Genomic DNA, 16848 nt, shown 5'->3' on the forward strand with positions numbered 1-16848 from the left:
TGCGGCCCAGCTGGGACTGCGGGGGAGCGAGAACCAGATGACGATTCGGACAATAAGAAGAGATTTAAAGACGATAAAAGGCGAGAATGTCTCCTTCACTATCGCAGCAAGCGGGCAGCCAGAGAGACGGTATAGGATTACAAATGCTTTCACCAGCCAAGAAATAGGACTATCACAGTACACCTACCCCATCGCCAAACTGATGGATAAATATGTACACCTGCGTCAACTACCTATCCCGCTCATAGACGGCGCCACCCCGACCCTGCTGATAGGCTCCGACCATGCAGACCTCATAGTCCCGATAGACCGGGTCCATACAGGACCCAGAGGCTGTCCTGCAGCAGTCGAGACCCGCCTAGGATGGACACTACAAGGCCCCCTCGCTAAATCTCTCAACCGAACAGCAGCCACTAGCTGCCTCCACTCCAGAGTGACAGAAGAAGACACCACTCTCCTGCAGCATGTCGAGAGGCTATGGACACTAGAGACAATGCCCTTTAAGAACGAAAAGAAAGACATTCGTTCTAAAGAAGACATTTACGCCATAAACCTCCTCGAGCAAGGGACAAAGAGAGTCACAGTCGGCGGAGTGATGAGATACGCAACTCCACTCCTGAGGCGAGAGGGAATGCCCACCTTTCACGCCACGAAAGAAGCTACGGAGCGGTATCTATTGAACACAGAGCGGCGCCTAGCCAAAGACCCCGCTCAAGAGTGTGTACCGCGCTGAGATTGAGAAGCTAATCACAGCGAGACACGTAATGAAGATTGACATTAAAGAGGCCGATCAGACGACCGAATCATGGTACGTGCCGCACCACAAGGTCCACCACAACGGCAAGGATCGCATTGTGTTTAACTGCAGCTACCAGATCGGATCCCAGAATCTGAATAAAGAGCTCTTGCCCGGCCCCACACTCGGCCCCTCTCTACTAGGCGTGCTACTACGCTTCCGCCAGGACAAGGTGGCTATCAGTGGGGATATCAAAGGGATGTTCCTGCAGGTGAGACTAGTGGAGGAGGATAAGCCCCTACTGCGGTTCCTATGGAGAGAGAGGATCGGAGATGAGCACCCAGCCATCTACCAATGGGAAGTCCTCCCCTTCGGAACCACATGCAGCCCGTGCTGTGCTACATTTGCACTGCAGAAACACGTCGCAGAGGACCCAGCAGCAGATGAAGAGGTCCGACACAGTGTGAAGAACAGTTTCTACGTGGACAACTGTTTACAAAGCGTTTCGACCCAAGAAGAAGCCGAGGCTCTCCTACTCAAGCTACGCGCCTCCCTGATCAAAGGCGGCTTTGATCTCAGGCAGTGGGCCAGCAGCGACCCGCAAGTATTGCGCAGCCTCTCCCCCGCGGACAAGGCAGCCAGTAGCGAGACCTGGATGGCGACCATCCCAGGAGAAGCCCAAGAAATGACACTAGGACTAGTCTGGCGCTTCAAAACAGACTCGCTCCACTATAGACACAAACCCCTGACCTTCCAGCAGGGAAGGTCGACGGCGATACCGACCACCAGACGGAGTGTGTACAGAACACTCGCCAGACAATATGACCCGTTGGGATGTATTCTACCTTACACCACCAGGGCAAAGATGATTGTACGAGCACTATGGGACAAGGACCAGGGCTGGGACGACCCAATACCCGCACACCTTGCCTCCACAGGGAGAGAGTGGGAGACGGAACTCCGCTCACTCCCAGGCGTCAACATACGCCGCAGCTACTTCCCACCCACAGTGAGGCCAGAGACATGCAAGATGGATCTACACGTCTTCAGCGACGCCTCCGAAGTAGCCTATGGATCTGTGGCCTACTTGCGTGCCCAAGAGAAGGGAGGAGAGATACACACCGCTTTCATCCTGGCTCGCTCAAGAATAGCCCCACGAAAGCAACAATCTATCCCGCGTCTAGAGCTCTGCGCATCCCTAGCAGGAGCGCATCTAGCCACGTTAATCCAACGTGAACTCACCATCCCGGTGCAAAGAACAATCTTGTGGTCAGACTCTACGACAGTACTCACATGGATCAAGTCTGATTCATGCAGATACAAGGTCTTCGTGGGAGTCAGAGTCACAGAGATTCAAGAGTTAACAGAAGCAGCAAGCTGGCGGTATGTGGACACCAAACACAACCCAGCTGACGTCATCACCCGGGGAATGTCCCTAGATGACCTCACCCGTCACAACATATACAGTGACGGACCAGAGTTCCTCAAGCTCCCGGAAGAAGAGTGGCCTACGCCCACCCCACGGGAGGCGAGTAAAGAGGAGGCTGAAAACAAGAAACCTATGTTCTGTGGATTGAGCACAGTCGCCTCCACAGACCCCAACATAGATGATTGCCTCACCCTACAGAGTGCGCAGCTAAAGACATTCCTGTGGCACCACCCAGAGATTCAGCCCACCACTGACATTTCAGCAGCTGACTACGAAGAAGCAGAACTTCTTCTACTACAACGAGCCCAGAGAGACTTGTTCCCCGATGAGCTAGACTGTCTACAGGGAGGAAAGCCCGTCCCATCAGACAGCAGACTGCTCCACCTGGCACCCGAGAGTGACGCCCATAATCTCATCAGAGTGGGTGGTCGTCTGCGGAGAGCCCCCGACCTACCGGATGACGTTAAGTACCCGATAGTCTTGAACAGCCGACACAAGGTCACAGAGCTGATCATAAAGAAATACGACGATGATGTGCACCACGCAGGAGCAGAGAGAGTCTTCGCGGAGATCAGACGTCGCTATTGGATACTTCAAGGGAGAGAAGCAGTGCGACGCTTCCAGCGAACCTGTCTAGACTGCCGAAAGTGGCGCGCGCAGCCCAGCATACCCCGGATGGCTGACCTACCTCCCTGTCGCCTCCGACTCGGCGACAAGCCCTTTCACTCCACAGGCATGGACTGTTTTGGCCCGTTGTATATAAAGAAAGGAAGAGGAACCGAGAAGCGGTGGGGTATTGTATTCAAATGCATGACCACCAGAGCGATACATATCGAACTCCTTCCAACCATGAGCACAGACTCATTCCTTATGGCCTTCCGAAGATTCACATCGCGGAAAGGAAAACCGTCTACATTGTTGTCTGATCACGGGACAAACTTCAAAGGCGGAGAAAGAGAGCTGAGAGAGAGCTTCCAAGCTATGGGCCCAGAACTTAAGACCCACCTCGCTCCATCCCAGATTGACTTCCAGTTTAATCCCCCGAACGCACCCCACTTCGGTGGAACCTGGGAACGAGAAGTACGTTCTATAAAGACAGCCCTGTACGCCGTGCTTGGGGCCCAGACTGTGGCGGAAGAAGTCCTAATGACAGTCCTCACGGAGATCGAGGGAGTATTGAACTCCAAGCCCCTCGGTTACGTCTCAAGTGATGTAGCAGATGTCGACCCAGTCACCCCCAACACACTCTTGATGGGGCGGCTGGACCCCGCGCTACCCCAGACAATGTACAGGCCTGAAGAAGCGAACGGCCGAAGAATGTGGAGGTACAGTCAAGTACTGGCTGACAAGTTTTGGAATAGCTTCCTACTCCACTATCTACCGTCTCTACAGACCCGCCAGAAGTGGGTAAAAGAGAGAGACAATTTGACAGAAGGAACAGTCGTCATGATTATCGACCAGTCACTACCCAGAGCTATGTGGCCGGCTGGCCGCGTAAGCAAAGTGATCACCGGTGCCGATGGCAAGGTCCGAGCAGCTGAAGTGCTCGTCCAAGGGCGAACTTACACACGACCCGTGGCGAGGCTAATAGAACTGCCAAGACTCCCAGACACTATCGATGATGACCATGACCCCATGACTTTGTGAGTTGACTGACCCTTACAGCGGACCTTGAGTGGTAGACAGTGCGGTTAATCTGTCTCTGCTTAGCTAATTAGGTGGGACTAATTAGGGGGCGGCTGTTGTGAAGGATCAGATTAAACCGAATATATTTATTTATGGATATATATTTAATAGTATTTGTATATCGTTTGATATCCCTTGTATATTCTTTGTACATATACACTGAATATCCCTTTAGTCTACTACAGCCCATAATAGTTCATTCTCTCATTGGACAAGAACCTGGCGCCAGCAGACAGGCCCCTTGAGTCAAGTTCAATAGTGCCGACGAACATGTCCCAACTAGCCCCGGTTCCGCGTAGGAATACGGCTACCGAAATACGAATGGTACTATTTGTTCACCGTGCATATAAATAGGGCGCAAGTAAAGTAGAACTTTCTTTTAGTCCATTAGTCCTTTACCCTCCAACCTAGTAACAGACGTGAAGCCTCACCCACGACCCACGTGTGGTGCAGTATGGCCTATTTTGGCCCCAGAATAGGCATTGAGACCTCGTGTAAATTCATAGCTGAATTGTCATAGTTTGGCACTGTACCGTCGAGTGGGACGTATTTCTATTAAGTAATAATAGTCTATTATGTATGGTGCATCGTTCGGTTAAAGTTCTAAAGTGAGCAGCACCCCCATCGTTTCCTCGCGTTATCTAGAGTCTTAACCAGGCTGGGCAGACCACGCGTGGTGCTTTCATCCGAGGAGTTCTGGGCGAGGACGAGTGGACCTGCACATTGGATTACCTACCCGGACGACTGCTGAGCCTATACGGCATGGTATATCTATTTGCTTTGGGTGCTTTGATTTGTGGAGCGGATAACAGCCAACGCCAGTGAGTGTTGGAATTACCCCCGAGAGGAGCCCAGGTGAGACGGCGCTCAACCCAGACAGAGGCCGCCTCGCTTCTCCTTCGTTGTGGACCTACAGCTACCGTCTACAAGAGGGCCCAAGTGTATTCATCTGTGGATCAAGATCCTGCGGGCACTGTTTTCTGTACCTGAATTCTCCCCAGGAATCGTTGGCCAGATGGGATGCAGCTGACGGCTCTCCAACCCCCCCCCCCCCTTACTGACTTACAACCAGCAGGACCCCTTTAGTATCCCGCTATAATCCTTAAATACCATCGCTATAGTTTCCCTAAAGAACCAGGTTGTATACTTGCTTCCTGCGTAACCAGAGATTGGACATTCAGTGTTGATTTGCCTACGAATACTCATTTGCCTTACAAGTGCATTCAAATCATAAATGTAATTAAGTGAATGTTGTATATACCTTTTGCTATATTAAACCTTCGACTGTTATATTTGTGTGGACCTGATTTCATATGTGGGAAAGTGTTCATCATACTTAGATATCGTGTACTGGATGGCCAGAAGTTAAAGTACATCAAGCGGTAGTGGTTTAATGATACCATACTTATCAATACAGTCAGGGAATTGTACCCCTCAGTTACATAGGCCGTGATCAATCACACGATACTATACATATGGCCTATATCAGTGGAGGCTGGTGACCAAATTCTTAGGTGAAGCACAAATTATTATATTATATTATATATTAAATTATATTTTTAAAACATCCCCCACTGTGTGTCAGTGGTCAGTGGACACAGATGAAAACATAATATTAATATACACTATATATTAATATTAATACCAACACCAATCAATTAATTAATATCAATATTAATATCAATATACATACTAATATACTATCAATACTACTATTGAATATACATAAACTATTCATTTCATTTACACTATACATTTCATCAAACCAGCATGTCATGTCTCCTTTAACTGTGGGTGAAAGCGGTCCGAGAACTACAATGGGGACCCTGATGTAAACAAGACAAACGTATTTCTCCGGTCTGCATCCCCTTAACAATTGTGTGTATTGAGCCGTACTGTATTGTACCCATTCTGCAATCTGTTAAATAAAGTTTTCATTCATTCATTCATTCAATGCCTGGCAATGTTTACTTCTGCATCTCACGCAACACACACAAGCCACCGGTCGTTTCAGACACAAACCCACACACAATGGACAAGATAGCAGTTCTCATTCATAAGAGCACACCAAAGTTCCACCACATGAATCTCACCGTGATAAATCAGCAGAGCCACAGAGGCACTAGATCAGCCGTGCATCAGCAAAGTACGCTAGCCACAAGCTAGCGGCAACATTCATTCATTCATTCACCACTAACACAGTGCACATGCAAATATTATCTGCAGGCTGCATTAGCAGCCAGCAGCCAACGTGATACATTACATTGTGTTTATATGTGACATAGCCAAGTTAACAACGTTTCAATCCCTTAATCAAGTCTCTAAACAATTCGGCTGGCTAACGTTAGCCATCCGCAAAGTACGCTAGCCTAGCCACAAGCTAGCGGCAACATTCATTCATTTACACTAACACAGTGCACATGCAAATATTATATGCAGGCTGCATTAGCAGCCAGCAGCCAACGTGATACATTACATTGTGTTTATATGTGACATAGCCAAGTTAACAACATTTCAATCCCTTAATCAAGTCTACTACAAGTATTGTTCTCTAAACAGTTAGCTAACGTTAGCATCAAGGCTAAGCAGGCTTTCGTTTTACAAACACTACAACTTACTTTTTTCTGATCCAGGTGCATAAGTCCACTTCTTCATGTTGCTCAGTTGCTGGTTTATACTTCGGTCCTAATGTTGGCGCAAAGTTTAATTTAGCCTACTGTGTGTACAGTAAACTACTAGCTTGCTAAGCTAGTAGCTAGCTACAAGTTAGCTTGCCTTCACAGTCCAAGATGGCACGTTCACGTCAACTACAACTACACTAGTCTTCAACTGAGATAAAAAAAAATATATATATATCATCCAAGTAAACGATGCAGTGCACAACAATAAGTGAACAAGTGAATAAAGATCTTAAAATATGAATGATTATATTAGGCAAATTAATGTTCTTCAGGCAAATTGCACACATGAGATGATGGAACACAACTTTGACTAGAACACTGAAGCCAGTCCAGCTGCAGTTCCGCAGGTATTTTTGCCAGGCAGACTCTGATTGTATTTCAAAGGCTGCCAATCATTCATCCTCCGTGTATTATTGGATTGTCAAGGCTGTCAATCATTCAATCCTCCATTCAATGGCAAGCGTTTAACTGCACAGACCGTGCTTAGATGAAGTTAATAGCCTATTTTGATTGGCTATTATTTATTATTTAACATTGGGTCAACCTGTGAAGTTATTCTGCACGAATATTACTGCAGTCATTACTGCAGTGCAGGCCTGCTCAGAGCTGTCAATTTTGGCCATTTTTGAAGAAAAGAAATTCACTGGAATTTTTTTACAGAGGACAATTTTTCTAATAAAAAAAAAATAATAACAATTAAAAAAAAATATATATATATATATATATATATATATGTAAATTAATAATAATTATGAATTATGAGTGCATTTGTGTTTCACGTGTTGTCATAGAGAAACCTCCACTGGCCTATATATCCTGCAATTATATCCACATGAGTCTAAAGGTGTTGCAGTAGTAGTAGCAAATGCCCAAGTGAATTATATGATCATACATGTAAATACTGGTAGCCTTAGTTTGTATGTTATTACAAAGCACTGGGGGCGACAGTGGCTCAGGAGGTAGAGCAGTCGTCTGGTTGTTACGGGGGCTGCGGTAGCTGAACCCAATAGCAGAGACACAGGGAGAGAGCGAGTGTGGCGTTTTAGGATATTTATTCCAATAGGTACCATGCGGCAAAGTACAACAATGGAATGTGCAGAATGTGGTATCAGGAGCGCTCTTCGCTCTCCTCGGGAACGTCCGGGCGGGCGGCGTCTCGATAGACAGCGTAGGCCAGCAGTGGATTGTCCTGGGCACAGGGAGAACAAAGGTTAGCGAAGGATTGGCAATATTAGGAGAGAGCAGCAAGGTAGGATACGTCCTCGTACCTAGGTTGGCTAGTTAACACTAGGACGATGAGCGGCAGGATCCGTGGAGTGTATATCGGAACAGATTGATGAGCGGATCACTCGTCGATTGCTGCCAGTTGACAGCGTGTGAATGCTGCGACAGGAAGCTGCCCATGTAAGGGCACGGAAGGAGGGGGACAGAGGTAGGCCCGGGCCGTAATTGTGACACTGGTAATCGGAAGGTTCCCGGTCCGATTCCAGCTCCTCCCGGCAGTATGTCGAAGTGTCCCTGATCACTTAACCCCTAACTGCTCCCGATGAGCAGGTTGGCACCTTGCATAGTCACACATTTGATGTGTGAATGTGTGAGTGAATGTGAGGAATAAGTTGTAAAGCGCTATATAAATGCAGTCCATTTACCATTTAGAGCATAGGTGATATGCGACTAATATACTGACAGAAAGGTGACAGCTAGAGGTCTGTGGAAAACCTAGCTCAAGTGATACGAGAGTGAAATTAATAATCCAACCAGTTAACACGCAACGGCCCGTATTAACATGCAACGGCTCTTTAGGACGATTTGCCCACCGGCGCGACACGGCACTTTGCAAACATCTACCGACTCGGTTCTGCATTTTTTCTAAAACATACAATAGATATAATTAAAGCCCTATTGGTTGCCGTTCGAATGCCACCTCACCCGACCAAATCCGTTCAGCGGTTCTCGAGTTACATGCCGATATGTCAGGTGTGCAACTTTGTACATGTGAGTGTCAGATTACCACCCCTGATTTCCGAGGCTCTGGAACTGTCAATCATTCGCCGATTGCGAAAATGTTTGGACAGGGTTGTAGCCAATGAGTCCAGCTTTCCATCTTACACGTGTGTGTTGCTGCATGACAAATTCTTCTTCTTCTTCTTCTTCTTCTTCTTCTTCTTCTTCTTCTTCTTCTTCTTCTTCTTCTTCTTCTTCTTCTTCTTCTTCTTCTTCTTCTTCTTCTTCTTCTTCTTCTTCTTCTTCTTCTTCTTCTTCTTCTTCTTCTTCTTCTTCTTCTTCTTCTTCTTCTTCTTCTTCTTCTTCTTCTTCTTCAGTACCTTCTTTTTTGATGCACCGCTCCTCATCTGAACAGGTTCAGCGCATGAACTCTCTCAAGTTTAAACTCGACTCGACTTCAGCTGTTCAACCCAAACCTTAGATGCTCATAATCATGAAAGCTGTGTTCCTGTCTCACAGGCCCGGCTGAGGAAAAACCGGCCACGGGATACAGTGTTCTGGTACACAGCGCTGCAGAGGCTCATTGTGGCCTTGCATTGTGGCCGGCTACAGTGAGGCGGAGGCTTCTGGCCGGGCAGGTTTCCAGCTGGACCCCGGAGAGTTGGAACAACAGTACAGAGTGAAACGCCCGGCGGTGGAGTCGCTCCCCCCACTGCCCTGCACCCTGCTCACACTCTCTCCCTGATCTCACTCCACCTTCACGCTCGCTCAGGTTTCACTGCTTTTCTCTCACACAAAGCACCACATTACGTCGATGTTTCACTGGCCGTTTGAGGCTTAACCCCTTGTGTGGTGTTCAGGTCTGCGGGAGGGAACTTATACAATGAATGATTTATTTTTACTAATTGGCCTTGGCTTATTTTCTGTGCAGAAAATTTAAAATAATCATTGAGTGCACACTGTGCTTCATAAAATATAAGAAATAAAGGCAAATGGCAAATATCAACCATGCATGCTGTCTAGATTGCTTGTAATTGGGGCAGGAAGACGGAGTTGGCCCCCATCACAATTGGAGGTGCTGCTGTGGAGAGAGTGGGCCAGTTCAGGTTCCTTGGAGTCAACATCACGAGGACCTGAAATGGGACACCCATGCAGATCAGGTGGTGAAGAAGGCCCAACAACGCCTCTTCCACCTGAGAAGACTCAAAAAGTTTGGCATGGGGCCTAGCATCCTGCATGCATTTTACAGGGGCACCACCGAGAGAGTGTCCTTACCGACTGCATCACAGCTTGGTACAGGAACCGCACTGCTCACAGCCGCAGAGCAATACAGAGAGTTGTTAAGACAGCTCAGAAAATCTGCGGCTGTGAGCTCCCCTGTATACAGGACATCTACAACAACCGGTGCATTAGCAAGGCCCGGAACTTGGAAGATTATAAAAGATCCAGCCATCCCAACAACAGCTTGTTCCAACTGCTGCTGTTACCGCAGCCTCAGAGCAGGTTCAAGGACTCATACTACCATCAAGCCATCAGACTCATGAACACTATCTAGAAATTATGATTTTATTGTGTGAATGAATGAATGAAAAAGTTTATTTTTGAACATGTATTCTCCACATTCCTCCAAACAAATCACAATATCAAGCTCCGTCAAACAGAACAATCATAATGAAAAAGACATTATAAACAAAAAGTCAAGAGCAATGTAGTTAGTTAGTTTATTGTGTGTATTTATGTATTTAGTATTTTAAGTAGTACTTTACGTACATTTTATTCTACTGTTGCACTTTTTATATCAACCACTCTCAGAACTGTCACTTTTTCATACATCACTATTATGCTGGTTTTTATTGTGTTTTTGTGTATGTATTGTTCTATTGTGTATTTTATTGACATGCTGTAGGTCGAGGGGGCAAGACCCAAGAACTTTGCTCTTTTTGTATGTGGATATGACAAAGATGCAACAATAAAACTGAATCTGAATCTGAATTGAGATGAAGGTTTGGATCCTTTGATATTTTCCCTTTGATCCCGTTCTAAACGTTCATCCGGATCACGCTAGGTGTCCCTGGCTCGTTTGACTACGTTGGAATTGCAATGCCGATCGAATCTCACCAGGTGGCAGTATCGCCTACCTTTGAACTCTGATAGAAAGGGATCAGTAGAGACAGTCTGAACTGGACTGTCAATACTAGGTCTGAGGGGGAGGAGCTCTTGCAGAGCAATCGCTAGGAGATCTGCTCGCCTCAAAACCTATAGTTTCCCGTAAACACGTGTAATTACATATAAACAAGTAATCGCAATCGCCGATGGGATCATTGTAATTATTCTTTTTGGAGTACCTTCTGGCTAAGGTAAGGAACCCTATGTCTATTTTACCGAACCTGAAACATGTTTCTGTAACGATCACAGTGTCCTATTTTACCGTACCTAAACCAAGCCTTTTCTAACGATCGCATTTTCAGGGTAAGACTACCCCCCCCCCCCCCCCCCCCCTTGATGAGTTTGTGAAGGCACATGTGTACATGGTAGAGTATTTGGGGTTTCAGGGGATCAACCAGAACGATTTGGGATTATTGCATATAACGCGTCTTATCTCGCGATCTATGGAAAAAGACTGGATTATTTTGGAAATGGGCGATGTTTAGCGTGTAATAAACTACAAACTACAGTGTGTAGAAACAAACTCTTTTTTACATGTTGGACTAGAAATACTGTCTGTCAAATGGACCACGACGATGGCTTGCTTCGCCCACAGAGATTGGATCTCGTCGGCCAGAGCTGTCACTGCTGGTGACCCTGACAATAGGGTCTGTACCAAACCTGAAAACGGGTGGGGGTGTGTAAACACAAGTCCCCGCCTCAGCGTTCTCTCCATCCACCTCGACATATGGCACTGCTGTAGCCATATGTGATGATTAGATAGGCGGCCCGGTCCCACCTGCTGTGCGTTGCCAACCCTGGACTCGCCAACTGCGCAAGCAGGGCGTCTCGTGGAGCTGGGATACCGCACCCTGATACTACCAATGAGGCAATCGCACCCAAGGTGGGACCCCAACAGAAAGGGCCGGTTTGATACGGGGGAAGCTGACATCACACTGGGTGACAAAAGCTCCCCCACTGAACACCTCGAGGTCGGGGGAACCCGCGCTGTTTGCCTCAAGAGGTCTCGAGCCCCCCTGCTGACAACCTTTGTAGTTGACAGACGTAACACCAGGCTCACCAAACACAGACGCCGAACGTGTGGTGTGGGAGCCGCTTGACAGCACAACATTCTCACGGACAGACCCAGTTTCAGCCATCAACTGGGTGTCAGCCCCTGTCCCCATGAGAAGCGAAACGTGGAGCCGCTTGCGCTTCATTGTAGGCACGCGACCCGCAACCAAAGGAAACAAATCAGAGCCCTTATCCCGCTGATGTTGGGGGTGGTGGGGGGGGGGGGGTGACCGGAGAGTAGAGGCTGACATGTGAGTGGATTTTGACTCCCGCTCCTTCCCACTCCCACAGAAATAATCCCATCCCATCCCAATCCCAAGTGAGAGTTTCAAAAAAATCCCACTCCCTCCCACTCCCACAGAGGACTGATCCCCATCCCGTCCCAATCCCGAGCCAAACTTTTATAGAATCCCACTCCCATCCCACTCCCGTTTACCAATCCTGCTCTGTTTTTCTTCCTCAGTATAAAATATGCAGTACATGTGTAGCAGGGTGGATTATCCCTGCTTCGTGGGAAGGGGTGTGCACAGTCACTGGGTAGCGAGACACAGTAGATCTCTGGCTAACTGCACCTCCGTCTTTGGGTCTGGAGCATCAACTGGAGGCTGGCAGTGGGAGTGGATGGGGCCCGGGATTTACCAACCTGGTCTGGTACTCTGGTCTTCCTCTCCTTTCCAGGGCGGTCAGCAGTACTCCCCAACACGCTCTCACTTCCCCCAATTACTCCTTTAACCCTCCCACACCTAGTGACTGAATTGTAAATAAATAACTTGGTTCCCCCCGCAAGCAGTACCCTCTCTCAGTGACACTAGAAACCTTACAGTAAGAAAGGGAAGGTTGAATAGGAAGGGGTTATTTGCAGTAACGTTACCCACACCAAAATGGTTAAGACTGGGCACAGGAAGGGACACGCACACAGAACCCCATTCAATGTTTTATGTTAATTGGTACGGTTCAGTTACAAAGATTTAATAGGGATAGTCAACTAGAATGAATTCCTACTATTACTCAGATTGTAACTCAACACCTTATAGCCACCTATATTATACACCCACCTCTGGGTTCTTACCAGGGATAATATACTTCAAATGTGTTTGACTCATCACCCACGTCTGGGTCAGTTCCATGTACAATACCTCTCTAAGGCTTTACTTATGGAGTCACAGGTCTAGAACCTCCCCACAGGGAAAGGGTTAATTGAATGGGAAATTATTATTCAAGAACCACACGTTATCACACTCAAAGGAAATCAAAAATGTGGGCCCACTGTACCAAAACAAAAGTCCTATACTAATGCCGGCATATAATGTGTATGGGGTACCCCTATGAACTGGATTTAGCAACGTTAGCTTCACCCGTAGGCCGCATCACACTGTGTACTGTGTAATTTCCGGAGCATCGAAGCTCTATTGTACTCAACCAAAATGGCGGCCTCGCCGCGCCACCACCGTCCAGGTAGCAAGATGGCGTCGAACGCTCTCGTCACAGGCGCTAGCAAGCGGGGCTGGAGCAGAGGGGCAGTAGCGGGCTGAGGGCGCGTGCTGGATGATGGCGACCTCTGCTGGTCGGGACGAACTCCCGTGCTGGCCTGAAGACAGCCGGTGCAGAGCAGACGTTGACGCCGGCGAAGACTAGTTGTTGACGGCCGGCGCTGGGTTGACGCGCAGCAATACTCTGGCCCTACCCTAAACTGAAGCTACTCTCTGGGTCCCAAACAGCCCACCTGCTACACGGTTATACTGTTGCGCAACGTGGCTGGCTACACCACCGGTCTCTTCAGCGCCTCGCGCTCGGTGTATACTGGAGTCAATATAGCCGTTAGCAGCATGCAAAATATACCGCACACACTGCTACTATAACACGCTATCTATGGACGTTAGTCCTTGGGTTCAGTTTCTCTTACTCACGCACTATCACGGGTACTTCTGGGATAACCCGTCATATACTCAAGTTCAATACGTTCGCCCGTGTGGTCCACAACGGGGGCTCTGTCGAGACATGACCGATCACATCCAAGTCCAAACTCAAAGAGGCTCGTTCTCCCCCCTTCCGTCTCCATTGGCTTGCTTCCTTTCCCGTCTCTCTCGTACGCTCTCTGCCTGCCACCGCGCCCCCTGCTGGTACCGCCAACTAGCCCCACAGGGAAGCACTGGATGAAAGAATATGACCCAGTGTTACTGTTCATAATCCATATTCCAGCCGGTAGAAGAAGGAGAAGTCCGCGTCATTGTTCGAGGGAATATTAATGGGAACGAGTTAGTATGTCTTGGTGCACCAGGGGAGATAAAAGGCAAGTCAGCACTTCTGAATAATAGCCATATTTTCAGGGTGCTACACATGGGTCACATCATGTCTGTAGGGCTATACGTTAACCTTTTTTGCACATAGCACTGGTGCTACAGAGGTTGATAGTTTTGTAGCACAGGCCAAAATCTTGTAGAACAAGTATAAAACGTGTTATATTTGTAACAGTCACAAATGTGCCTATTGTTTTGTGTTATTTAGTTGCAGTGCCATGTTTGGCTGTCATTTTCATGCTGACAAGTTGACGTCACACAGCCAGACACGTTACGTGTAAGGAATTATGGGATTTGGTGTTGGATGTATGGACTCTACTAGGGGTGGGAATCACTAGTTTCATCACGATACGATATGATATCGATTCTTTGGACAACGATATTTGCCAATATCACAAAGGTGCCTGCAATCGATATGAGACGATATCATAAGCCCATTCAACACAATCAGTAACATTTAGATCAACTCAAAAAAATTTAACGGAAATATTATTTGAAAGAAATTAATTTAGCTCTTGCAGACATTTAAATTAAAAACAATCTATTGTTTTTTTTTTTTTTTTTTTTGATCTTTTTCCCCCTCCATTTTCCTCCGATTTTCTCCCATCCCAATGTTAGTCGTATGCCAATTCCCAGTCCCTTCCTGGTCGCTGCGCACTTACCCCCCACAGTCAGATCATCTGGGAGAGTGGAGGCTACCACGTGCTTCCTCCGACACACGTCCAGCCAATCACCGCTTCTTTTCACCTGGCAGCGCGGATTCTCATCGAGAGGGCGTAGCGTGTGGGAGGACCACACTATCCCCCTCAAGTCCTATCCGCGCTTAGCAGGCGCCCCGACCGAACTGTAGGAGTCGCTGTTTACAACGACCCGGACCCACCCCGCCAGCTTCTCCCACCCTCTAATACAGCCAATTGTATTAGTGCAGACGGCCAGCCAAGCTGGTGACAACCCCGGAGCTGTGAGCTGGATTCGAACAGGCGAATCCAGCTCACAGCTCCGGGGTTGGTGACGAACGCAATCTCCGCTCGGCCACCTAACCGCCAACAATCTATTGTTTTAATACAAATAGACCTCCTGTTCACTGTAAAGTGCCACGTTTTGATATATTGAGCTTTAAACTTGAAATAACATTTTGGAACTCACAACACACAACCTAAAACCCCTCCCTACCTTCCTCTCCCAAACAGTTCCTAATTTCTTTTTATGTTGCATGATCATGTATAAATATATTATGTATTATATTTGTTATGTTTAAATATCAACATTATCTGGCCATCCTCAGTAAATGCTATCAAACTCCTCCAAACAGAAAGAAGCATTTTGTATAAAAGTATTCTGTACTTCTGTATGACAACAAATAAAGAAACTTGAACTTTAACTTGAACTTTGACCTCACCTACTTAAAATCATTGACGTAGAGAGAGGGACAGAGAGAGGCTGAGGCTCCCCCGCCCCCTCCCTTTCCTCACTGTTTTCTCTGCCTCTGACCCGGGTTAGCTTAGTTTAGTTACCGGTAGCAGCTAACTAGTTAGTTTTGGTGAGGATGCAAAGCATGTAAGATGCATTGGAAGCGTCGCGGGGAAAAACAGGCAGGGACTTATTTCCTGGTCGCAAAATGCGCATTCTAACATAACATAGCACGCTGTTGTTGTTGGGCTGCCGGAGCTGCGCTTGGGAGGAAATGCCACAGGATTTTCAAAATAAGAGTATCGATATGAACCGAACGTTGCTAGCTGCCGGAGCCATAGATATTATGGCTGGAGCTGCGCTTGGGCGGAAATGAGACTTGCCACAGGATTTTCAAAATAAGAGTATCGATATGAACCGAATGCCTATCGCACGGGTGCTAGTGCAGTAAATTCATTCATCGCACAAACCGATTTTTTCATAGCACGCTGTACAGCCCTGAGGTCTGCCTTAGTTAAATATAAAACCACCAAACATTTACATTAGTGATGCACCAATGTATCACTCCCGTCCAAATCCTGTTTATTTTGTTGTCATAGTTCCCACTCCCTTCTGCTCCTGTTTACTTTTACTCCTGGTCCTGCCCAATCACGGGATTCAAAGTGAAAAGATGTCATCCTCTACCGGAGAGCGAGCTGGACACAGCTAGACGGCGACGTTTTTTTAGGGCGTGCTCATCTAATGTAGCCGATCCCTCGGCCGCCAAGGCTGTCGGCCTTGCGGTCACCTGTTTTCGTTGTGCCCAGGGTACCTCAGGCGGGGGAAACATGGCCGCTGGTTGAGGGCCTCGCCACAGCCGTTGACGAGGCCGCGCTCTCACCTCTGGCTGCATGGTGCGAGGCGGTGTGGGGCCCAGGTCAAATACCGCCCGCGTTTCCGCGGAAAGACAAAAGAGTCCCTCCGCGGAAAGAGGAGCCCTAAGGAGAAGAAACCTTTCCTCCTCCCCAAGGGAAGACTGCTCCAACCAGAGATGCCTATGAATAAGAGTTGATAGCATCCTGATCCTCCCTAAAGCTTGAGTTAAGAGTTCTATAACTCCAAAAACACGCACGATGTTTTCGGCGTCGGCTGGCCCTGCAGCCCCACTACCCGACACCAATGTGGACAGAAAAACATTCAAATGAGCAATGACACTGGCCGCTGCTAAATTCCATCCTGTGGCGGTATAAACATCATCAGCCCATACCGCCACCTGCCGGGCCGACTCGCCCTCAGGCGTCGGCTTCCGGGTGGGACACCGTTCAACCCTGACAGGGCAAAGGATCGATGATACCTGGCTCTCAAGCCAGGGCACACCTGTTGTCAGCCCATTCACCCATAAAAAGGGTAAATAAGCCTCAGCAAAACCCCCCACATTAGCTACCGACTGACCTTCATCAATGAACC

Source organism: Notolepis coatsorum, assembly GCF_963971535.1.
Source record: "Notolepis coatsorum genome assembly, chromosome: 6".
NCBI classification, from domain to species: domain Eukaryota; kingdom Metazoa; phylum Chordata; class Actinopteri; order Aulopiformes; family Paralepididae; genus Notolepis; species Notolepis coatsorum.